Source organism: Rhipicephalus microplus, chromosome X (assembly GCF_043290135.1).
Source record: "Rhipicephalus microplus isolate Deutch F79 chromosome X, USDA_Rmic, whole genome shotgun sequence".
NCBI lineage: Eukaryota > Metazoa > Arthropoda > Arachnida > Ixodida > Ixodidae > Rhipicephalus > Rhipicephalus microplus.
This window is the reverse complement of record NC_134710.1, coordinates 355,385,006-355,410,735: the sequence shown is the minus strand read 5'-3', so window position 1 is coordinate 355,410,735 and position 25,730 is coordinate 355,385,006. Positions and strand designations below refer to the sequence as shown.

Below are 25,730 nucleotides of genomic sequence, written 5' to 3'. Positions count from 1 at the left end.
ATGTCCTCAATGAAGATGCAGCAGGACTAGCAGCCACACTGGCGAAAGGCGTCGATGACATGCGCGCCACTTCTCCTAAGGTACAGGTAGTGATATGCACGATACCGGAGGTACCGGTGCGTGATAGCAACCTGCAAAGAGCGGTGGTAAACGCAAACCAAGAGATATGGCGGATGAGTCGAGAGAAAGGTTTTGAGGTGGTGGAAATAAACAGAGAGGTGCATAGGTGGGGGGGTTTTCAACGAGACAGAATTCACTTCGATGGGCGTCTAGGTCATGAGGTGGGTTGGCGACTTGCAGGACGCGCAGTAGCTTTTTTGGGGGGCAAGCGAGCCCTTCGGGGTGCAGGATAGCTAGTAACGAGGAAAACAACCAGGGAGACTCTTCGACAGGTGGTATGGACAGATACGATTCCAAAGTGGCACCAATATCTAAGAAAGGTAGAGTCCGGGGCATAAATAGACGTAGCCACGAGCGCCGAGCCAATTCAGACATAGGGTATATTAACATGCAGGGTGGTAGGAACAGGCTGAAGTGGGAAGAGATAGAAGAACAGCTAAGGGAAGAGAGGCCGATGGTATACGGTTTTGTAGAAACACATCTCAGGGACATGGAACAACCTCCGAATAATCCGGACTACGCGTGGGAATATTGTAATAGAACAGAAGGCAGCAGAAAGGGGGGTGGTATTGGGGCATTCATTCATAAAAGTACAGACTGGCAAAGGGTCAAGCAGGAGTGCAAGGAACATTTATGGCTAAAAGGGAAAGTGGCAGGTCAAATGACACTCCTTGGTTTCGTGTACTTGTGGACGGAAGCAAAGGCCAGAGAGGAAAACCAGGCAATGGTAGAGTGTATATCAAAGGACATCCAGGAGTTAGGAAGAGAGTGCGAGATAATTATACTAGGAGACATGAATGCGCACATAGAAGATATAGATGGGTATACCGACCCGACAGGCAAAATGATCATGATTATGTGTGAAAGGCTTGATTTGATCATTTGCAACAGTACCGAGAAGTGCGAAGGGCAAATAACATGGGAGGTAGGAAGGCTTCAGTCGACGATAGATTATGCACTGATGTCACATAAGATGTATGATAAGCTCAGGGGAATGCACATAGATGAAGGTGGCTCCAGAAGTCTGGGTAGCGATCACAAACGTATCAAGCTAAGTTTTGGAAGAGCAGTGAAAGTGGGAAGGAGACAAGATGAGCAACTACAGGAAAATTTTTATTCAGAAAGGCAAATTGAAATAGCCACTAAACAAATTGAGAAAGTAATCACGGAGGATAATAAGACAGTGTGGACATACACGAATCTAATTAGACTCTTTGAGTTAGAGCTTGCTAAGACGCGTGAGAAGTCACCCCGGAAAAGAAGACACAAACCCAAAAGTTGGTGGGATGAGGAAGTTAAGAGAGCCATAGCAAAACGTCAGGAAGCCTCTAGGGAACACAGACATGCTAAGCAGCGGGGTGAACTGACAGATGAAGTTGAAAGAAAATGGGCAACCTTTCTAAGCTGTAGAAGGGATGCATCCCTTCTGATCAATGAAAAGATTAGAAGGAAGGGAGCTCAGTGGCTGGCAGAAGTACATAAAAAAGATAGAAAGGCAGCTGCGAAATTTTGGAACCATCTAAACTCCCTAAGAAATGAGACGAGCCTAGAGCAGAGTTTTATAACTACAGCCCAAGGTGCTAGGCTAGAAGGGGACGAAGCTATTGAATATATAAGAACAAGGGTGACAGAAAAATTTCAACAAAGTACTTTATGCACCACAATAGACAAGGACGAATCAAGTGGTGCAATGGCTCCATTTTCGCAACAAGAGTGGGAAAGGGCTGAGAAAAGGGTCCCTAGTAGTACATCAACAGGCCCAGATGGCATTCCAATTAGGCTGATAAAGACATTAGGTCCGAAGTCTAAGCAGGCTTTGAGAGAGGCAGTGAGCACAATAATAATCGATGGTGAAGTTCCCGATGGATGGAAACTTAGCAGGATGAGCATGATCTATAAAGGAAAGGGGGACAAAGCTGACATAAACAACTACCGTCCTATAACAGTGACATCAGTGGTCTACAGGCTGGCGATGCAGATTATAAAGGAAAGACTGCAGGCGTGGATAGATGATGAGGGGGTGCTGGGGGAACTGCAGAATGGGTTTCGGAAACACAGGAGGTTGGAAGACAATCTGTTCTCACTGACGCAGTGCATCGAAATAGCAGAAAAGGAACACAGGCCTCTGTGGCTAGCATTTTTGGATATCAAGGGAGCGTATGATAGCGTGGTTCAAGAGGAATTGTGGGGAATACTGGACACACTAGGCGTGGAACATGTAGTCACTAATCTTTTAAAGGGTATCTATAAAGGTAACAAGGTAGTTATAAAGTGGGAAAAACAGGTATCCAAGCCTGCAGAGGTAAAACGGGGGCTTAGGCAGGGGTGCCCCCTGTCACCCTTATTATTCATGATGTACCTACAAGGATTAGAAGCAAAATTAGAGGGAAGTGGGCTGGGCTTCAACCTCTCTTTAGTCAAACAAGGAAAACTTATTGATCAGGCACTACCAGCATTAATGTACGCAGATGATATAGTTTTAATGGCCAACAATAAGGAAGATTTGCAGAGATTGATGGACATCTGCGGTAATGAGGGAGATAGGTTAGATTTTAGATTCAGTAAGGAAAAATCAGCAGTCATGATTTTCAATGACAACGAAGGTAGTGAGCTTAGAATACAGGAGGTCACGCTAGAGATAACACATAAATACAAATATCTGGGCGTATGGATAAGCAATGGGACCGAGTATCTGAGGGAACACGAAATATACGTGACGACTAAAGGTAACAGGAATGCAGCAGTCATGAAAAATAGGGCACTGTGGAATTACAACAGGTATGATGTTGTGAGAGGAATATGGAAAGGGGTCATGGTTCCTGGGCTGACGTTCGGCAATGCGGTCTTGTGCATGAGATCAGAAGTTCAAGCAAGATTAGAAATTAAGCAACAGGGAATAGGTAGGCTTGCTTTAGGAGCTCACGGGAATACACCAAATCAGGGAGTACAAGGTGATATGGGATGGACATCATTTGAGGGCAGGGAAGCTAGCAGCAAGATAAAATTTGAGAAACGATTGAGAGAAATGGGGGAAGAGCGTTGGGCTAGGAAGGTTTTCAGCTACTTGTACATGAAGAATGTCGATACGAAATGGAGGAAGCGAACCAGGAAGTTGACTGGTAAATACTTAGAAAACAGCAGGTGGCCAGACCAAAAAGAACTATCGGTTAAGAAGAAAGTGAAGGAAACTGAGACTGACATGTGGAGAATGGGCATGATTAAGAAGTCCGCACTAGAGACCCATCGAACCTTTAAGCAGGAAATTGCCAGGGAAAGGATCTATGATAATACTCGGGGTAGTTCTCTACTGTTTGAGGCCCGGACAGGAGTACTGCGAACCAAGACATATCGGGCCAAATACGAAGGAGTAGACACAGTATGCAGTGCGTGTGGAGAGGAAGAAGAAACTGCCGAACACTTGATAATGTTCTGTAAAGGGCTTCACCCTATAGTTCAGGATGATGGCGCTGCGTTTTTCAAAGCACTGGGGTTTAGGGACCGGGAGGGCAAAATAGACTTTAAGCGGGTAGACTTAACTAGAAGGAGGTTATCTGATTGGTGGCTAAAGTCAAGGCACGAGTGAAAATTAAACTCTTCACTGGAAAGTACGAATCCTCAAACTCACTTTTTCAAGAAAAAAAATAAATCTTGTTTTTGGTTCATTAAGCATTACGGCTTAGTGGCGCTAGCCACCACCCGATCTAAAGGGTACAGCCATGTCCATCCCTCCATCCATCATCACGGCGATGGGCAGTACCAAAGCCCCCCCCCCCCAATATTCAAATGATGAGCGGTGTTTTGCCGAGAATAATCAAAGAAAATAGGTTTTTTAAGGCCTTCAAATGGTGCCCTCTCTCCACCCCTCCTCCTGCAAAAATTTCTTGCTACAGGCCTACCGTCGTTACTCTACCAAAATAATATCATCTAGGGTTTACGTCTCAAAACAGCAATACGAACATGAGAGAAGTCGTAGAGGAGGACTCTGGAAATTTCGACTATATGGTGTTCTTTAACATGAACTGACATCGCACAGTACACGGGCCTCTAACGTATTCCGTAGATTCAATTGCGACCGCCAATGCCGGGATGGAACCCACGACCTCACGACCTCCGGGTCAGTAACCGAGCACCGTAACTACTGATCCAACGTAGCTGACGTCGCCATATCACAACGACGTTAACCACGACATCACTATCGCAAGCGCAGACAATCCACAGAGAACTGAGTGCCACCTGACAGAGAAAGTGCCAAACAAAGCGTCTAACAATCATCAGTCAACGGATGTACAAACTCTTTAATTACACAGAACTGCAAAGTTTCACTTCTTGGTACCACCAATAAAAACAAAAGTCTCTTGTGATTTTCACGACGCTTGCGTGACGTAACTCAACTCGCGTTACCGACATCATTCAAGCATGACACACTGCGCCAGATGAGTGCTGCAGTCACTTTTTTTCTTTTTAAACACATGCGGTGTTAGTGTTACAAAGATGTTATATCAATGTGAGGCATTGAGATGATGGAACGCTCATGTCATCATGTCACAGTGAACCATGTTCCGACACACACCAAAAGTTCGATCTTCTTAGGAAGCCTTGCGAAGTGAATTTATGGTTGCACACATCTTTAAAGCCGGTCCCTGTTTCATATTCATCGTCTTCATGAGGTGATGTTCCTTGATGAGGAACAACGCACCGCCGTCGATCTCGTGGAGGCGGAACTCTTCAGCGATGTGCTCGCAGCCTGGGATCCCGGAAACGAACTCTGCCACGTCATCCACCGTTCACTTTTCCGGCGAGTGATTCCCATTATGCAATGGATACATAGCTTCCTGTTGATGCTGCCGGGGTGTGGTTAGCAGAGCAGGAGATGCCTGCGAAGCCACTGAATCCCGGGGTGGCGTCGACAGGAATTCTGGTGGCATGCCATGAACGAGATCAGACTTGGAGGTGGCAGCGGCGCCTGGGTCAGAGGAGGTGGCCTTGCTCGGAGTTGTCTGGAGTTCTTCGGTTTTCTTGCATGCCAGTGGCGGAGTCTTCAGTTTGAGTGTCACTTTCACGGTGGACGTCGCAGTACCTGGAAAAGACTCAGTCATGGCCGGCGTCTCGACGAAGAACGAATCCAGTGGCTGCGGAGGTTTGCGCTTAACGGCGACGACTCCAAACGTACCCAGGTAAGTCCCCAACATCGTTGATGGTGGTGCGTCCGTGCTGCGGACGCGATCACAAAGCTGTGCCCCCCCGACTCCGGTCGTTGTTGCCACGGTCGTACTTGAGAAAGGTTGCGGGGACTCCTGGATGACGCACCAGTCGATGAAGTATGTCGTCACACCGGGTTTTCACACTATCACGGCGGGCAAGCGGAGAAAGGGTGCTGATATGATGAAGCCCCTGCCGGCTTCAGGTTAGGGATCATTTGGTCGGGCCTCGGTTCGCTGTTGACGTTGTCCGGAATACGGTGGTGCGCCTATAGGAGTCACACGGGAGCCCGCGGAAGCGGCTCACCCACTTGTTCTCTGGCCCCTTATTGCCGACATTTCTGCACAGATGTGGCGTTAAGCTGTTTCGACGTAGGCCACTTACGGCAATTCGCGTCGTCTTCCTATATTCAGTCGGCGCTGTTGGCGTCTCAAGACTTTCCCGTTTACAGCGGTCAAGTTCCAGTTGTTGATGGTCACTGCGGGTGTTTCAGAACGTCTCTTCGAAGGTCCTGCGAGACAGAGTGCGTCGCGCGCGGATGTTCCCTAGTGAGTGTTAACTTCATCATCGTTTAGGTAGAAAATAAACTTCGAAACCGACACGCTCGATTTAAAAGACAGTAATTTGGACGAGTATGTTTAGCCTTTTCTACCCCTTCCTCTTTTTTGGATGTGACGCTTTGCAAGCGTTTGTTAACGAAATTGTAGCAGTGGATTCGGTGGTGTAGCGTCCTTATCTTCATAATAACTCCTCATCATTTATTACCCCCTGCACCGTGCCTCTCGCGCAGCTGATGCATAGCTCGAGCTGTGCAAGAACAGAACGACTTCACGTGCCTAGCGTGTCGGACGCTGGCAGGCGCTCCGCTTCAGCCCCTCGAATGAAGTGGCGGGATATGCACGGCCCCGTCAGCTGCCTCATGGAGGAAGGAACAATTTTCTCTCTTCATGGGCCGCCTTCACGGCGTCATCTCGCGCCTCGTGGCAATGTTGATATTCTCGTAGATACAGACGTAGCAACCACGCTAGGGTTTCAAACGATTAGCGCCATTTTTGAAAAGTAGTTCCAAGACCTGGCGTAGCTATGTGGTAGAATGCTTCATTGCGACGCAGGCTGACTAGGTTCGATTCCAGCTGGCACCCTGACATTTATTCTTTGCATTTGACGGGTCAACGCTAGCAGTGCGAGGTGTTTCTTAACGCTTGCACGTTAAAATTGTCCATGCATGTTCTCGTCGTTCCTGGGTAAATACTAAGTGTCAATCGCCCATGGCGCATACCTGCATACCAACGGCACATACTTGCCTGTGTATATGTGCTACAGTCTGGCGGGAAGTGTTTGACGGCGTACGCGTTGATATGTGACATTATTCATGTTTTGACCAGCATGCCATATTCGCCCAACCAACTTACCCTCTCATGCTGATTTTGGCTCACGCCAGGTTAAGAAGGGGAGCACGAGAGCACCCAAACGTAAGCGGATAGATAGATAGATAGATAGATAGATAGATAGATAGATAGATAGATACGTTCAAAGTAGCTGAAGTTTTCTAAGGAATTCTTCGCATTTAAATATTCGCAGATCATCATGCAGGTGAAAACGACTGTAGCATTACGAGCACTGCGGTTTAGTTTTCCAGCAATGTGATGCTGTGGAGACAGAGATGGACTGCATAACACAGCTATGCACAGTCGGCAACGACAGAATGCATTCCTTTTAAGAGAACAAGGCCGCCTGAATTGACGTGCACTCCTCCAGATCAATTGATTGATATGTGAGGTTTAACGTCCCACAATCACCCTATGATTATGAGAGACGCTGTAGTGGAGGGATCCGAAAATTTCGATCACATGGGGTTTTCAGACGTGCACCCAAATCTGAGCACACGAACCTGCAGCATTTTCGCCTCCTTTGAAAATGCAGCCGCCGCAGCCGGGATTTGATCCCACGACCTGCGGGTCAGCAGCCGAGTACCTTAGCCACTAGACCACCGTGGCGGGGTTCTCACTGATCCAGGGGACCGAGGGAGAAAATATCGCTAAATATAATGAAAAGCGTAGCCTATCACGCAATCAGAAAAAAAATTACGAACAAGCTGAGACACACCAAGTTGCCTGATGCTGCGCTTTGCTCTATCTCGATCATATATGCTAAGGAGAACAACGCTCACTGTGTGCAGCACAATTAAGAATACATGTTAGCGTTCCTTGATTCCAGTCACCACGTGAACGACGTGCAATGCGCATTTCTCCAAGCATGTCTACGGCGCGGCGTCGTCTGCAGGGGAGTTGGCCCAATGTTGGGGATAGATCGGCAGTTCATGGCCTGAGAATGGCCCGTGAAAACGTTTCCGTGAGTTCCGTGAGTTCATACGTGCTGATGCATAGAACACGTAACACGTACGCTAAATCGTTTATAAACAAGAAACACGCACGCTTACAGCGTCGTGTTGTTTTGATCAAATACAGAACCACAGACACCTCTCCGGCCCCCTCCCTCCTGCTTTTTTTTAAGTCTGTGGAAAGAAGGAAGTGATCTGCACAGATCTGGCAAGCTTATTCCTGTAAAGTAGAGAGTTTTATTTCACACTCGCTGTCCTTTATTAATTTTCCGTTTAGTGGGGTGGATAAGGCCAGCGGGGTGTGTTTCGAGAAATCAATGGACGTACATGGTACAAATTGGAAAATGTGTCGAAAATTGCTGTAATCTTCAGAAGATGAGGAGGATCATTTGACAGCAGGTGTAAGGACTGGTCATCACAACTGAAAGGCAATATTTATGAATAAATCCTAAGCTACGAGTGATTGACTGTTTGTAGTACTGAAGACTGTTGCCTGTGTTGTCAGCAGCTGTGCTTTTTTGTGTATTTGGCATGTGAGATCTTGCACTTTCTTTCTCACAATGTTTCTCAATCTAGCTCAGTCATATTTTTATAGTTTCCTTTCTCCAGACTCAGTGTAGAAGAGCAAACAGGATTGTTGTGATCAGCGAATAACTAGTTCATTTGTCTTAATTATCATATAGTATGTGTGCATTATTGTGGTGTATGTGTCTTCAGGACGTCCTATAATCAGTGGGAGAATCAAACAGAACTAAAAGCAAGGAACGGCTTCGTTGGCTAAAGTAGCTACTGCATATCACTCTTCCCATATTTTATATCTTTGTGACTTATACTGCTCTACACAAACGAAGTTCTCATTGGTTTTAATATTCATGTGGCATATGAACATGCTTCCTCAAGGCTTTTCAAACTGAAACGACCCTATTCACCTTTATTTTGAATGGTCTCGTCCACCAGAGAGGCAGTTGATGTGCCACTGAAGGCGCAAAAGTGCAAGAGGTGTGCTTCATAGTGAATGCAGTGGTGCAGCCGAGGAATGGGACACTGGGCAAATGACCCACCCTTGAAATTTTCAGCAATGGAATACCGAGAACAAAATAACACATACTCGTTTTGCCTGCACTGAAGACCAAAGACGTCATCCCCCTATCACTCCACCACACAAAATTCCGCCTATATCACAGGTTATAAGTTCACTGCCCATGTTCAAGCATTTTGTCAAGGTTTATGCGACCTTATGTTTTCAAATGGAAACATTTTGCCAAGAGAAGCAAATATAAACATTTAGCATGAGTGGCGACATTTGTGTATGCAATTTGTTTACGCTAGCTTTGTCAACTTGAGGCCAGAATAGAGTAAAATACATAGTTTGTTAGATGAACTGAACCTTCTCATAGTCAGTATGTCCGGACTTGACCTCAGTCTGCTGCGCACAACTGTAACTGATCACTCTAGTGAAGGAACTGTTGTCTTTGATGGGTCGTTCAAATCAAGTTCTAAAAGTAACGTGGTTGTTGGATGCGTGCTTGTTGTACCACATGCCGGCCACACCCACGAGGTAGAAAACCAGGTTGCCGAGTTTATCTCCCTCGTCCCAATTATTGGGGACGCTGACGCGTTCGTACATGGCGAGCCAGTCTTCGACGTCGGTACCATCCGCGCTGGTGAAGACAGGAGGGTCTCGGATGCGGGGGACACCGGAACATGGCGTCGGCGCAAGAGGAAGAATTTGCTGAGCGGCTTCTTGGTGCATGGTAGAAGGCACGGTGCGAGCTCGAAGCTCCAAGGGCATCGAATGCTAACCGAAGGTGTTTGAAGGGCATAGCACCTCTACCAATTTGCTGAGACGTTTATTGGCAGACACTTGTCGATGATGCTCGACAGCGGCAGTCAATGCGCGGGGACCGACTATCTGCACGAGCTGCTCTTTTTTTGCTAAAAAGGCGACCCACTAGAAGGCGCTGGAGATGACTACCCACTGTTTGAAGGCTTCGCCACAACGTCAAGTGTTGCTTTTCTACTCCTGACATTGATGCAATGAAAAACTAAATGCCCACACATCAGGAGCTTATGATTTCATTCTTTTTATATCAAAGCTAAACATAACTTACAGCAGAATATTGAAGTATTTAATTTCATAGAAATTGTAATGGCTTGCTCAAGCTCACGCGAAACAACACATCGTTTTCTTCGTTGGAATGTAATATTGAGTGCCTTTAGATTGTGTTATCTGAATTAGCCACATTTGTTGACAGTGCATCATAATTCACACCTGAAGGGGCTATAATTTTAGCAAGTATTAATAGTACTCTTCGCACGTGATTCGCAGCTAACTAAAAAAACAGGCTTTTCCTGTTGAGCTAGTAATATATGCTCAGGACATCACCACTGCAAAGATACACCAGCCGCAACCAAGGAAGCGCACACATGCAGTGATTAGTCCAGATATGTTCATGTTTTCTGCTGTGCCAATAAGGCTGGCTGAGTGAGCATGTATCTAGTACAAGGAGGCTGCAGCGACAAAGTCCTACTAACAAAACACTCACCAGCTGAGAGGAGAAGTACTGACGTGCCAACCATCTAAAACGGAATGCCGGAGAAAAGAGCGGTGATTACTTTTTCAGTCCATAAAAACATGCTAAGGGTTCAAGGTTGTAACGTTGCTGATCTTCCAGCCAAGTAAAATAAGGGTACTTTGAGAAAAGGTACTGAGGATGCGCCATCAGAAAATGACAAAACAAGAACCAACGGAGGTTCGTATTCATCATTTGAACAGCCTTCAACTGATAGCGCGAGTAAGTAACTCAAACAATGAGTGCACGAGGGAGAGCTGTCACACGAGGTCGTCAGCAGTCAAATGACACAGGCTGGAATCGGGGGTGGTGCCAGGGTAGGCACAGAGAGGCTAGGCTGGAGCCCCACCTCCCCAAATTTTTGCCTGACCCCTGTGTTGTGTTATGACTAAGTGTTATGACTATGTTCCCAAGAGGAAACATAGTCGTAACACAATGGCCAAGTTCCCCACCTCTCTGCTCCTCCTGAAGAACTTCGCTAATCGTGGGTGCGTCCCCGGTATAGACCAATCCTGGCACCAAACCTGACTAAAATACAATAAGAATAACAAAAAACTCAAAGCAAATGTTACCACCATACTTTGATTTCTTCCTCTGTGTGCAAATGAATGTAGCGAGAAGTATGTGGAACAACAAATAAAAGTACCACAGTCCACACCTGATAGTACCTGCTTTCATAATAGTACAAAGTGTTGAAGAAACATGCACAGTGCAATCCTACGAAGCGAAATATTATAAAGCAACAGGAGGCTGTGTGGCCCTGACGGAGACAACACCACAACAAAAAGAAAAACCTTTCAGGCATGCCAGCAGTTCATGCACAGCAATTAAAAGTCATGAAAACCTACCTTCAATGCCTTTCTTGCACAAGAACATTAAAGGGAATACACACTGATGAAGAAGAAAGCAATTACTCAAATCCGGCTCTTATGCACTGGTGGAAGATATTTCGCTGGATTCCTAACAATGGCTTCAATACAACTCTGGAACATACCCTTAAAAGTGCTGAATGCAAGTGAACGAGACATAAAAGGAGACTAAAATGCGACACAATGAACATATTACCCACCAACCATGAACTCACGCTAGAGTGGATTCCGCAAGAAATCTTGAACACTGGGAACACTCAACATTCCCAACCGAAATCTCCACCTCACAAACACAATAAGAATGTTCCGATAACCTGCTGCCCATCGCCATGATGTGAAACAGGGGCATATAAACACACACAACTAATCTTTATGTAATTAAAATACTCTTGCTTCCAGGTTGATAGAAATTGTCTCACCAAACTTCTCAGTAATAAGCTCACCACCTTCATCGTTGCTGGGAGTTTGTTCAAATTAAAGGGGACAGAGGGCACTGGTGGGGCTGCATGCAGATGGTGCTCTTTGAATAAATGAGCAATGGCCTGCATGGTCATCTTTGACCACCTTTTACATGTCTGAGCCATTTGTTATATTCACGTTGACATGTTAGTGTAGTAGTTGTGCCTAATGAAAGGCATAAAAGACATAAATATCAGTAAGAAAAGTATGTAAACTTTGAGACATGTTTTAATCATTGTGAATTTGAACTGTGTTAGAATTAAAAAAAAACAAATTGTGGCCCTAATGACACTGTGCATATATAGCGAAACATTTGCACTGTGTTTCTAATATCTTTCTACATGCAATGAGTGGATAAAGCCAGGCATGCTTAAGCTAAAGTGAGGCTTGAAGCTGATCAGCAAATGACAATCAATGTGCTTTCTTGTATAGCCCCTTTCAGACTTGGCTGTCATGTTCGTTAATATTATTATTATTATTATTATTATTTGTATATAGATAGGGCTCACATGTTCCTCAATTTATATGGCCTTTCTTAAAATCTTATGCTGTGCCTTGCTCCAAACAACTTTTTCAATATAAAAATGCCATCACTAGGTGTCCTCTTACTTGATTTTCCTTGAATGTGTGTTTTATTCTGTGAACTGCAGGAAAATTTGCTGCATTGATTTACTCTCAGCGAGAAATTCAGTTCATTGCACTGAAGCTGCCGGGAGTCTGAATAGTAGCATTATTTCAGTGCGCTAGAGTTGACTCAAAAAAGAACTACTCAGGCAGAAGATACACAACAATTATGGCAACAGTGAAGTTGAATAGAGCTCATACTAGTGAATTTTCACATAAAGAAGTAGGGAAAGAACTACCATAACTAATCTTGAGATCCAGTAAGCTTTCTGGTTTCTAGATTGGCACGACAAAAAAAGAAAAAAGACTTTTGAGTAACGTGTGTGAGCACAGGCTTCCTGAGCTGTCCTGTGGTGAATTTTTGAAAAAAAAAAGGAACCTATTGAGAAGGTACAGTGAAAATGAAAAACAATCATGCATCAGCTTTCTTTCAATCATACTGCAGGGTAAACGAATCCTCACTCTTGTGTACAACTTGTTTTTATTTTTTGGTATTGCTGGTCAATTTCGCGTATTGCCTTGTGGATGTAGTATATATCTGTTTTGTAATTTTGAATAAACTCCAACCGCGAATCGGCACTTGTGTTCCTGTGGCTCAATTGTTTTTAAGCTTCTTCGTTGTACTGTTCTAACATCATAAATCCATACCAACTTAATCTGTCAGTCCTATTCAAGCTTTCTGGCTCCTATAGTTGTATTTTTAAACCATGTCACAGTTATGACCAAGCATGCCTCTCAAAATGAGTGGAGGACCGTTTGATGTACGACAGGGTTCACAGCATTCATCACATTGGTTACGTGATAATTGCTTTTTGCTGTTCAGGGGCACATGCACGGTCTTAATCTTTAATTTTTGCAAATGTGGCTTTACAAGCTTCGGTATTTTTATGATGTGAGTAAGTTAGGAAAGACAATTAGGCATGACTTAAGACCACGAGCTTGTTGATCTACAATGAGACAAAGCTCAAGATGCAAGACCACACCGTCTTTTATTCCAACAGATTATAAATTCAGGTATTTAGAATAGTGCCTCGACCTTTTTTAAGTGAGGTCTGGCTGCAGGGGTCAAGCTCACAGCAAACATGAAGTTACACTTTGTTTTTCATAGCACTTGAGGGCAATTACCAGACAACAAAAATTGAAATTACATTCTCACTTTCTATTTGTGGCACTCGATAACTTGCACATTTGTAAACCCATGCAAAACATAGATTTATTGAATCATATGATAACATTACAGCTGTTATTCAATAATGTTTGTAGCCATCATAACTCAGGTGCCAAAAATTCAATGAAGCAATTTTTGCACATAAATTATTATTTCAGATATAACAAATGCATAAAACACAGAAAAAATATTTTCACTTTCCCTGAAGAAATGATGCTGGTAAAGGCTTTATTAGCTAGATTGAATTGACAGCCAGTTAATAACATGCAATTTAATCATGGCATTGTGGGGAATGTTTATGGATGTTAGGTAAATGGGATATTTTTGCTGTTTCAGGCCATTTGTGCACTGATAATGACTCCTGGATAGAAATTGAATTTCTGTCTTGTTTTCATTAAAATTCAGTAAAAGTTACTTGAGAGAAAGGTTTTTAAAGTTGGCAACATGACACCAATGAGGGATGGTTAGACCATATCATTTAATTATGGGTGCGTGTACAAGAGTCTAGTTCACTGCTACCATATGTGCCTTCTAATGCGCTGTCCCACAGTTATAGGTAGAAGCTTCTTTATGATGTAACATAGACGAGATGTGTAGTCACTGGCAGGAAGGTGGGCTTCGTGTCGATTAGAGTAAAAGAACATGGTCACTGGGTAGACCTACAGTCAGGCCTGAAGCAAGTTTTACAGTATTGCAACCAAGGTCTGCCTTAAATGTCATGCATATACGTTTCATTAATTCCATTGCTCATTGGGAGGTAGGGCTTGGTGGAATACTGTCGGTCCATATTGGCTTTCTCTATCTGTTGGGACCAAGGATGACATGCGTGATGCAGCCAGCGGCTACAAAAGCAGGAGCAACGGTGCGTGACCTAGAAATGTCTGAAGTAAGAATATATTCCACCCAACGCTGAACCATGCAACCAACACAAGCCTACAAGTTTGTCTTTTGCAAGGTAGCAGTATAGTCAATTGCACTATAAGGTCCTCAGAAACTTCGCTGAATCAAGTGGTGGGGCCTGCAAACATATCCAGCATGTCACAATGTGATTGAACATTGAAGTGCTGCAAAGCATTCGACACAGGTGGTACGTAAACCCACGTGATGCCATACACCTTACGTTATCTGCCAGGGGAAGCCTTTGGATTTCCCGCGTATTGGGGCATGAAAGACAGTCTAGTAATATGCCTAATTGTGCTTGCAAGTGGGCATAAATGGTCAGTGCTTGGGTCACAGCATGTGTTGAAGCTAATATGTCTCCTGTTACTGGCAAACGGCCCTGCACCACTGAAAGCCTAGCAGCTTCGAAGCTTATATTTCTTGCAGATGGCAGAATTTGTTGTCATGTCAACCAGCCGCCACTTTTTTAAGGTGTATATTTCTCTGGGACATGTGAACATGTTGTTTGGTCTATGTGACAGGGCACCAATGACAATGTTGACAGCTCCTATGATATTTTTCGGATATATTTGACATCTGCTTCAGTTCATGGGAATATGGATGCAACGATTGTAACTGAGGGAGTGTAACATGTAGCGATAAGAGATGTACTCATGTATTCTATGACAAAGAAATCACGTAATTTATTCCATGTAATAACGTAAAGACATAAGCACTTACCATTTATGCCCACTTGTAAGCACAATTAGGTGTATCACAATTAGAGAGTCTTTCACATAAACCCAAGTACACGGAAAATCCAAAGACTTTCCCAGGCAAATAACATGAGGTGTAGTATAGCATCAGGTGGGTGTACCTACCACCTGAGTAGATTGCTTTGTGGCACTTCAAGATCCAGTCGCATTGTCACAATGCTGGATATGTTTACAGGGCCAAATACATGATACAGTGACATTTTTGAGGATATATTGGCTTGTCTCTACAAAAAATGCTGTGATGCTGCTCAGATAGTGGGCATAAGTTTTCAGGACATGTCAGGGAACTGAATGGCCGCCATATGTACTCCTTTGACGAGTCGGTGATCTAGCACAAATTGCATTCAAGATGTCGTACAATGATGTATAGTGGAACTCTCATTTAATATACGGGGAGTAGCATATACTGTCGCACAAGCATCTGTTGATCCCCAAAAGTTTGTATGAGAGTTCTTAGTCTAAGGGAGCTCAATATAGTAGCATTTCTGTGTATCAATAGCATGAAGTGGAGGGAATATGTATATTGGCCGGGCACCATGGTACAAATTGTTAGTATAATACGTAGTTCACAAAAATAAGACGAAGGAGCTTGTAGAGCTTACCAGCATCTAGTATTCGGAGATGGGAAGCTCTCAACACCTATAAATCTGCCTGGGTAGAGCTGAATACTGGATGGGGAAAACATGAAGATAGGACAGGCTAGCTTTTGGACATCAAATGTACACCTGCTTACGCTGACAAATGTGCCTTGTTCAGATGTTGGATTACAGAATTCAGATATGAACTGTGCTTATCTAATGAACTCGCGATGAGTAGGTTGTCGAGGCAAGCATGATAGAATTCAAGGCTGGGGAAAATGCTGAAATGTATGTCTGGAATTTGTCATGCCGCATGGCATATGTAGAAGTTCAGACACAATGAACGGTGTCACTATCAGTATGTTATTTGAAATCTACACATCTTCCTAAAGGATTTGATGGTTGAACCACATGAGGCCAATTTTGAAGAAAATCTGCATCATATATCTGACATCATATAGAAATGTGATGTGCTGGGTTGAAACAGCTAGGCTCAGTTTGACGGTTGGTGCTATGCCGTCAGCATTCTGATTTAGACTGAAGCACCATTCGCAGAACACTAACACACAGCACACATTGGGCTGAATAAAGTCGGCAAAATCTGTAAAAATATGCGTAATTTGGTAAGGCTGCCTCGAAAATTCTTTTCAATTGCAGCGCGATTGAGATAGGGCTTGTAATATAATTTATGTAGAACATCAATTTCATGGTTGAGTTGCCATATGCAGAATTATTTCTTCTTTGTTGCTCTGTCATCAGAGCGCTGAGACTAGAGCTCTTTCTCAAAGAACAATACCATACTGCTGTTGTGGCTCCGCGATTCAATACTGAAACAGTGATAATGTAGTGTGCTGTCATATCGTTGCAACGAAAAGAAGCAGGTACAATTGCTATGCCTTAAAACACAAGTAATAACTTGACCAATCGCTTCGCACTGATGCAGAGCTTTCCTTAGCGGTTAAGCTGTCAAAAATGTTGAAAATTAGCGCTCGTGTTGTGCACACTCTACCCTAGTCCTCGTTAGTTTTGCGATGTTTTGCTTATACGCTCGCTGGTAGCATAAACAGGTACTTTTCCAGAGTGTATACATGTAATGTTGTTAGGACTAAGGTAACAGCGGACAGGCGTCAGTGGACTGTTATGGCTTTGCCTATTTCTTAATATTGAAGCATGCACGTGTATACGCTTAGTTATTGTATTTTACGTGCTGCCCTATGGTATTCATGCGGTCTGGTGTATGTCGCAATCAGAGCAAGGTGTATCTGGGATTAAAAGTACACACACATGTGACCATGTTGGGTAACGTTTCCAAGGGCGTATCCAGTGTTTATTTTTTGGGTGAAGCATCGAACCCACGGTGTGGCTGAACCGGTGTTACTGTATTGAATTGAACCCAACCTTGTGGCAACGCCTAGCACCTTATATTACCACTTATTTAATTAGGACAAAAATAGTGCGCTTCTTCACCTCTTTACGGCCGTCATTCTTGCTTGGTATTTATTTACGAGTCATTCTCGCACGTACAACCGTGGCTTTTCACGCATGTCGAGTTCAAGACTACTGCAGCTTAATATCATCCGGAACTCCGGCATAATGAAATGAAATATATGCGGCAATCGGATCAGCTGATGCTGGTTTTCGCGATTCTGCGAGGATCGCCTGATTTTTCTTACTGATGCTTTGTAACGGTGTCTTTTGATCGTGATCAGACCTCTCGCGTTGTGTTTGGCGCAGAATCACGTTGCGAAGACGTTAGCTAAATGACGGCCTGAGAGTCGGAAATGGCGATGCGATGATCGCAACAGTCTTTCCCTGCGCTATGATTGGTGTCCGTGTAACACGCAACGCAAGCTTAGCACAGTCGTAAGAAGTAGTATGCTTACTTTGTTGGTTATACAGACAGCTGGTGCTGTATAAAAGCTATCGATTGCATGCTACTTCATAAAAAATTGTTTCTGTCTTTTGCGCCAACCACGACCTCGGTAGTGATACCAGCTCGCCAAGCAGAGCGACAGTAGATTTTGACATTTGCTGGTTGACTAAACCATCGCTGCCTTTCTGAGTGCTAAATATAACTTTTGTTAAGGAGGCTTGAAATCATATTTAGTTTTGTTGTGAATAAATACTTCCCTGGCCACATTTTTGGCGATTTTGTCCGATTTCGTCGACGCTTCCTTATTAAGACCTGGCAACACTGATTTTGTCATTCTTTTCTTCCTCCGTGGTTAGGGTGGCTAGAATGGGGAGGTGTGATGAGCGCGGCGCTTTTTGCTTGCCGGAGAAGGCCCCTCTGCGCGCCGATGCCGCTAGGGGCGCTGATGGCAGCGGCGCGGGTAGTGAACGGCGGACTTCGCAGAGTTTTCCTCGGGTGCGCTGCTTTTTTTTTCAGAGGCAGTAGCTGCTTTACAAGTACTTCGTCAATCGGTGATTGCGCTAGGTTACTCTGAAACGTCTGAAGGCGTCAAAGACAAAAAACAAAAAATAGATCCAGCGTCGCTGCATTACGCTTGTCCGCAAAACTTAATGCTTCAGTTCAGCCTCTTCAAGAGTCCCAAGGGTGGCAGCGTGGATCACTTAGTGGAACAGTCGCTCTATTTGTAGAAAAAATGCTGCATGAAATGGAATAAAATGAGGAAGACTACAAAAGACTTCCATCTGATGCCCTAGCAGTGTCTGTCGCCCATGAATCGTGCACCGCTGAGCGGTGGATGGTCGCCCTGTATATTATGTGGCAAGCTACGATGTGAGAAAGCTGGTACTTCGTAATAATCGTGATGAGTGCAAAAACGCCCGCCGTGTTTCGCAGTGTTGGTGGTTACGCGTTATAAGTAACACCGTTGCTGGTGTAGCACGTTACGTCGGCAAACAGTATTTGACGCACTCGTTATACATGTAGAAATGGAGCTGCTGCCTAAATTGAGCGAGTTGTAGTTGTCAGCAAGTCGTTCCTGCAACACGGTAGCGCTATTTATCAGTTAGGTTTCCAAAATAAAATGTGCCTCTGCTGATAGTAGAGGTCGTGGAGGATTAAGTTTGCAGTACCTGGAAAAGCAAGGCTCACGTTTCCATAAACAGTTGCAATTATAGCGGGCCCTGTGTAGATTAAAGGAGCAAAAATTATTTACACTGCAAATATTTTACACTGCAAATACCTGTGATTATGGTGCGCTAGCAGATGCAAGCTGCCAGAATTACTGTAGTTTTTTTGGTCAGTGATCATATATTTGCGGAGAGGGTTGACGTTGAAAGAATATTTCGGCTTTGTGTAACAATGAGGCTTCTGAAAACCCCCTGTAAACACGCGATGAATAGCATTGGAGAGATTGTGTCACCCTGCCTTACACCCTTCTTATTTGGTATTCTGTTGCTTTCTTTATGAAGCACTATGTTAGCAGTTGATCCCCTGTAGATTTCTTCCAGGATGTTTATATATGCTTCATCGACACCCTGATTCCGCAGTGTCTGCATGACGGCTGATATTTCTACTGAATAATAAGGATAAGGATAAGCATAAGGATATTAAGTATTAAGGGGGTTAAGGATATCATAGCTGAAATCAAGAAGAAGAAATGGACATGGGCCGGGCATGTAGCGCGTAGACAGGATAACCACTGGTCATTAAGGGTAACCAACTGGATTCCCAGAGAAGGCAAGCGGGTTAGGGGGAGACAGAAGGTTAGGTGGGCAGATGAGATTAAGAAGTTTGCGGGCATAAATTGGCAGCAGCAAGCACAGGACCGGGTTGACTGGCGGAACATGGGAGAGGCCTTTGTCCTGCAGTGGACGTAGTCAGGCTGATGATGATGATAATGATGATGTAACAATGAGAAATAGATTTAACGTGTGCCACGTTCTTATAAGCCATAACATGCAACTCTCCCGTGCACATGAGGCCACTGTGTTCTACGTCCGGCATCTTGGCGAAATTTGCTAGTTTAATTCACCTAGATTAGCTATACTTGTTTTGGTCAGAGACTTCATTTCTTTTCTTTCAATAGGTCGAGGAGCACGGGACTAAAAGCTCGAGGGATGGACAAAGTACCGACCCAGTCACAAGTTGGAAAAGCAGCAATACACGACAGACATACATACATGTAGAATAAAAAAGGAACTTTACAAGTATAAAATGGCACAGAGTACGAATACAGAAGTTATGAAACAAAGCTCCACATATAGAGAGCGAGGGAATACTATATACATTGACTTTGCATGCACATTAAAAGCAAAACTCAATAAGTAGAGTGATCAAAATTCCGGGAGATCTACTATTCGGGAAAATGAATTAGCTGGGCGAAGCACCTAATGTGGCGATTTCGATTACTTAAAATTACATATATCTACAACGCTATAGTGGGGAATCATTCGTAAGAAATAATTACACATAATATTATAATGAAGTGTCAGAAATCATCAGGATCAAAACTATACACTGATACACAGAGACATCAAAGTAAAAGATACAATACAGTAATAAGAATTACTTAAAAAATGCGCAAGACAGCCAATCGTAGCGACGTTTCTTCCAATATTTAAATATATTCATAGGAAGTTCTCAATGGCAGAAGAAAGGACAAAGTACGTGTCAATGTGTCCGTGGTTTAAGGTGGTTAATAGGTAAGGTAGCCTGTAGGACAATGTTCATCATAAACGCTTCCAGGAATAGGTAAAATGCACATTTAATTCTTCGTGATTAGTGAGACAAACACTTGGGCTTACGTTTATCTTAGCAAAGTAAATTATGGTACTACAACCATGTTTAACGAATGATTTATGACATGTCAATTATAAATACGAGGCGCGGGCACATTGATTCAAACTTTTGATCTTGGAGTATAATCAATAAAGAACCCCAGGTGGTCAAAATTTCCGGAGCCCTCCACTACGGCGTCTCTCGTAATGATATGGCGGTTTTGGGACGTTGAACTAAACATATCAAGGCCTTTCCAAGAATGGTTTTTAGATATGAGACTTTAAAGAGCTTAGGTGCCCTGTACTGCCCCACACTTGCTCGATCAAAATGATTTTACCGAAAACGGTTCACCACCACACAGCGTGGGAGCAATTTTTGTGGAGAGCGGCGCGTGCTGTCTTGTTTGTCTCCTCCGCAATGTTCCCGCGCCGGTGCATGCAGCGAACCAAGCGGCATCGGCGCGTTTTGGGAACGGTTTCGGCAGCCGCGTTTCACACCCCCCCCCCCCCCCCCCCCAATTCTAGCCACCCTACCGTGGTTCTGGGCAGGGCAACGCCTCCTCTAGAAAGATGCCTGAGGAATGGCTCGCGCTCCCAGTGGAGTTGGCCTGCCTTCATTTTTAAACAAGCTCCGCGAGGTGGCGCTCGCGACCAACACTATCATTTTATTTCCATTAAAAGAAAGACTGCAGGCATGGATAGAAGTTGAGGGGGTGCTGGGGGAACTGCAGAATAAGTTTCGGAAACACAGGAGGTTGGAAGACAATCTGTTCTCACTGACGCAGTGCATCGAAATAGCAGAAAAGGAACACAGGCCCCTGTGGCTAGCATTCTTGGATATCAAGGGAGCGTACGATAGCGTGGTTCAAGAGGAATTGTGGGGAATACTGGACACACTAGGCGTGGAACTTGTAGTCACTAATCTTTTAAAGGGTATCTATGAAGGTAACAAGGTAGTTATAAAGTGGGAAAAACAGGTATCCAAGCTTGCAGAGGTAAAACGAGGGCTTTGGCAGGGGTGCCCCCTGTCACCCTTATTATTCATGATGTACCTACAAGGATTAGAGGCAAAATTAGAGGGAAGTGGGCTGGGCTTCAACCTCTCTTTAGTCAAACAAGGAAAACTTACTGATCAGGCACTACCAGCATTAATGTACGCAGATGATATAGTGCTAATGGCCAACAACAAGGAAGATTTGCAGAGATTGATGGACATCTGCGGTAATGAGGGAGATAGGTTATATTTTAGATTCAGTAAGGAAAAATCAGCAGTCATGATTTTCAATGACAACGAAGGTAGTGAGCTTAGGATACAGGAGGTCACGCTAGAGATAACAGATAAATACAAATATCTGGGCGTATGCATGAGCAATGGGACCGAGTACCTGAGGGAACACGAAATATACGTGACGACTAAAGGTACCAGGAATGCAGCAGTGATGAAAAATAGGGCACTGTGGAATTACAATAGGTATGATGTTGTGAGAGGAATATGGAAAGGGGTCATGGTTCCTGGGCTGACGTTCGGCAATGCGGTCTTGTGCATAAGATCAGAAGTTCAAGCAAGATTAGAAATTAAGCAACGTGGAATAGGTAGGCTTGCTTTAGGAGCTCACGAGAATACACCAAATTAGGGAGTACAAGGTGATATGGGATGGACATCATTTGAGGGCAGGGAAGCTAAGCAACAAGATAAAATTTGAGAAGCGATTGAGAGAAATGAAGGAGGAGCGTTGGCTAGGAAGGTTTTCAGTTACTTGTACATGAAGAATGTCGATACAAAGTGGAGGAAGCGAACCAGGAAGTTGAGTGGTAAATACTTAAAATACAGGAGGTGGCGAAACCAAAAAGAACTATCGGTTAAGAAGAAAGTGAAGGAAATGGAGGCTGACATGTGGAAAATGGGCATGATTAAGAAGTCCGCACTAGAGATCTATCGAACTTTTAAGCAGGAAACTGCCAAGGAAAGGATGTATGATAATACTCGGGGTAGTTCTCTACTGTTTGAGGCAAGGACGGGAGTACTGCGAACCAAGTCATATCGGGCCAAATACGAAGGGGTAGACACAGTATGCAGTGCGTGTGGAGAGGAAGAAGAAACTGCCGAACACTTGATAATGTTCTGTAAAGGGCTTCATGCTGTAGTTCAGGATGATGGCGCAGAGTTTTTCAAAGCACTGGGGTTTAGGGACCGGGAGGGCAAAATAGGCTTTAAGCAAGTAGACTTAACTAGAAGGGGGTTATCTGATTGGTGGCTAAAGTCAAGGCACGAGTGAAAATTAAACTCTTCACTGAAAAGTACGAATCCTCAAACTCTCTTTTTAAGAAAAAAAATAAAGATAGTTTTGGGTTAATTAAGTATTACGGCTTGGTGGTGCTAGCCACCGCCCGATCTAAAGGGTACAGCCATATCCATCCCTCCATCCATCCATCCATCATCACGGCGGCGGGCGGTACCAGCCATTGGGAACCAGCGCTGAAGGTTTCCGCGGGCAGGGTGCGCCGCCCCTCCGGACACTCTTTGACGCTGCTGGGCGTACAAACAAGCCCAAATGGCTGCTAATGTGAACCGCGCTGCAGTAGGCGATGATAAAACGAAGAAAAAGAAGCTGCGAAGCCGGCGATATTGCGGCGTTTATAAATGTCATAACCAAGAAGGCTTTGACAGCAGCGTGTCCTTTTATACATTCCCTTCACTACCGTACGAAAGAGAGCGGCGGCAGCGTTGGATACAGGCTGTTCGGCGCGCCGCGTAAGTGCGCTGTTTACTCTAAGGTTTGGCAAGGAAAAGGGAAGGTGAGGCTTCAACATTCGCGCTTTATTTATTCGGCAGGCCTGACGGAGAGTCTTGGGAACCAAATTCAAACACCAGAATTTGCAGCCGGCACTTCTCAGGGAATGCGAGGAGCAATATCATGCACCACCCTGCATATGTGCCGACTATTTTGCCGTCAGCATACCGCCGCACGGTTCCTTGCGACCCTTCGGCCCCGACAGAGTGTTTTTAGCGGTGAGTTTTTTTTTTAAATTTCGTGTCGTCGTTGAGGTTTGTGCTCAAATGTAGTGATATTACATAGAGATATCGCGCCGCGCGGAGTCCTCTCCGTCACTCGTGAGGCAGATGGAAATTTGCTCTGGGCGCGTTCATTTATCCGGTTAACGGGCGTTGACGAACTAGCGATTTTATACAGTCATCGTGCATCCTTCACGGTCCTCTGGTATCGCCCTATCATAAGCAGGGCCTCGCTCTGGCCGCGAGCAAAATCTCTGCCTGAATAAATCCTTAGGTCAGCATTGAATTCAAAAGCTGTTGCGCTAGAAATTGTGCACAATGTGTTAGGAGAACGCGTCATTCGAATTCAAGTCGGCATAAGTCCCTCACGGGAAATGAGTGTACCGTATGACAGGTAATGATGTGGTAAATAAAGGACTGAATGCATTTTCCAGTTTTATATCTAAAGAACACCTGATATGAGGTTTCGAATACTGACGAGATGTTTACTTTAAACATTGCCTACCGTATACGTGTCAAGCTCTCAAAACACCACTGCTGCTTCTTCCCGTGCCCCTTTCACTTACCTCTTTTTCGTTCTCTGTGCTTTGGCTTTAGGAAAATGCATTTCATAGTTCATTGGTTTCAGCACTCTAGTCACACGTGCAATACGGTTAAATGCTGTGTAATTTCAATGTTTTCCCCAACCAGATGGCAAAAGAGACCACGGGACCAAACAAAGTCGCCCTCAGAAGGAAGGGCAAGTTGGTAGTTATTGTTGTTGTAGTTCAGAGATTCTACGGTACAGCATTACTCCGTTATATACAGGTCAAGGACACCCCTAGTTCGGCTGGAGGCTCTCATCAGCTGCAACTATGTCATGACCGGACGGATGAGTGTATTAGCTTGGAGCTGGTATGTTCACTTTTTCGTGGAGGTTTGTTCACTTTTGGTCCTTATTTGTAACTTGTGACTTTCAGGATGAGTCCACTGATGATCAGCAAGGTGAATTGTTGTGTGCTACTGTGGAAGAAGAGTGCCGCCACAAAGATGCAGCCACATCATGTTCTACCATATCCGCGGAGAAATTTCCATCTCTGCTACACCGTGCTGTGGGGCCAAGTGCTAGAGTGTGTTTTTGGGGGGTTTCGACGCAGTGTCCTTGACACCTGGGACAGTGAAGGACCTTCGCGGTGTTTGTGACAATGTTTTCGCACTGCTATTCAGTCTCCTGCCTGAAGTGAGGGATAAGACAACTGATGTCAGCCTTCCTAACAAACTTTTAATATTTCTATTCAAGGTGAAACATGAACTGCCTTTCAGTGTCATCGCAGTGCTTTTTGGCATTCATGAGACAACAGCGTCATGAATCTTTCATGCAGTTTTGGGCACGCTGGCAACTGCGACCCGAAAGTGGATTTATAAGCCACAGATGCACGTTATAAAAGACATACGTCCAGAGTGCTTTAAATTAAATTATCCAGACTGCAGAGTCATCGTTGACTGCACCGAAGTGCGCACAGAAACGCCATCAGAAGTCAGACAACATGTTTTATTCTCCACGTATAAAAATGGCTTCACGTTGAAATTTTTTGTAGCAATCGCCCCCTCTGGCTTTATTGTGTTTAAGTCTAAATCTTATGGTGGATGCTGCTCAGACACACAAATTGTGCTGGAGTCGGGACTTCTCGACATAGTTTGTCAGAATATTATTCTTGCTGACAAAGGTTTCCCAGGAATACTGGCAGGTGTGGTAGGCAAAAGTGCTCTACTGATCATGCCCCTCTTCTCTACAGGCAATCGGCCTTTCACATCTTAGGAACTGCAACAAACGTACAATGTTGCGAAAGTACGTGTCCATGTGGAACGAGTTATACAGCGCATAAAGACACATGGAATTTTGGTAAACCGTGTTCCTATCAGTTTGATTCCTGCCATGAGTGACATTTTCTATATGTGCTGTGTTTTGACAAATCTGCAAAGTTCTATAATTCAAAGTGGTGGAAAGTAAGTGGCTTCATTTTCAGCGACATTCATGAACACAGGCAGCTAGCAGAAGTTTTTGTTTAACTCCACGGTGGAGTCTTGCCAATGGATTTTACTTTTATTTTTGGTTCTTGTTTGGCTGATGTCGCAGTAATCTCACTGTGCGGCTAGTATAATTCTACAATGTATTCACATCTAAGTCTTCACGCTGTGTGATGCTCTAAATGCTAATAAACTTAAATATTCTCTGTACATAAGTTTGAGCTTTTCTTGTTCCATGCATTTGTGTGCAGTGTTTATCACTTTTGACATTTACATAGTGTGACTTCCTGAGAAACGCATTTTTTTGTATTCAGCTATAACACTCTGTGTGGGTGCAAGTATAATGAAATTCACAACAGTGACCCTTAACAAGACATTTGATAAAAACAAATGATAAAACATTCATTCTATGAACACTGGGGGGATCACACAATG

At 44.3% G+C, this 25,730-nt stretch overlaps 1 pseudogene; it reads left to right on the top strand.

Annotated features, from left to right (window-relative positions):
* The first annotated feature begins 24,248 nt into the window (after window positions 1-24,248).
* LOC142775354 (uncharacterized) lies at window positions 24,249-25,510 on the top strand (annotated as a pseudogene).
* The last annotated feature ends 220 nt before the right edge of the window (window positions 25,511-25,730 follow it).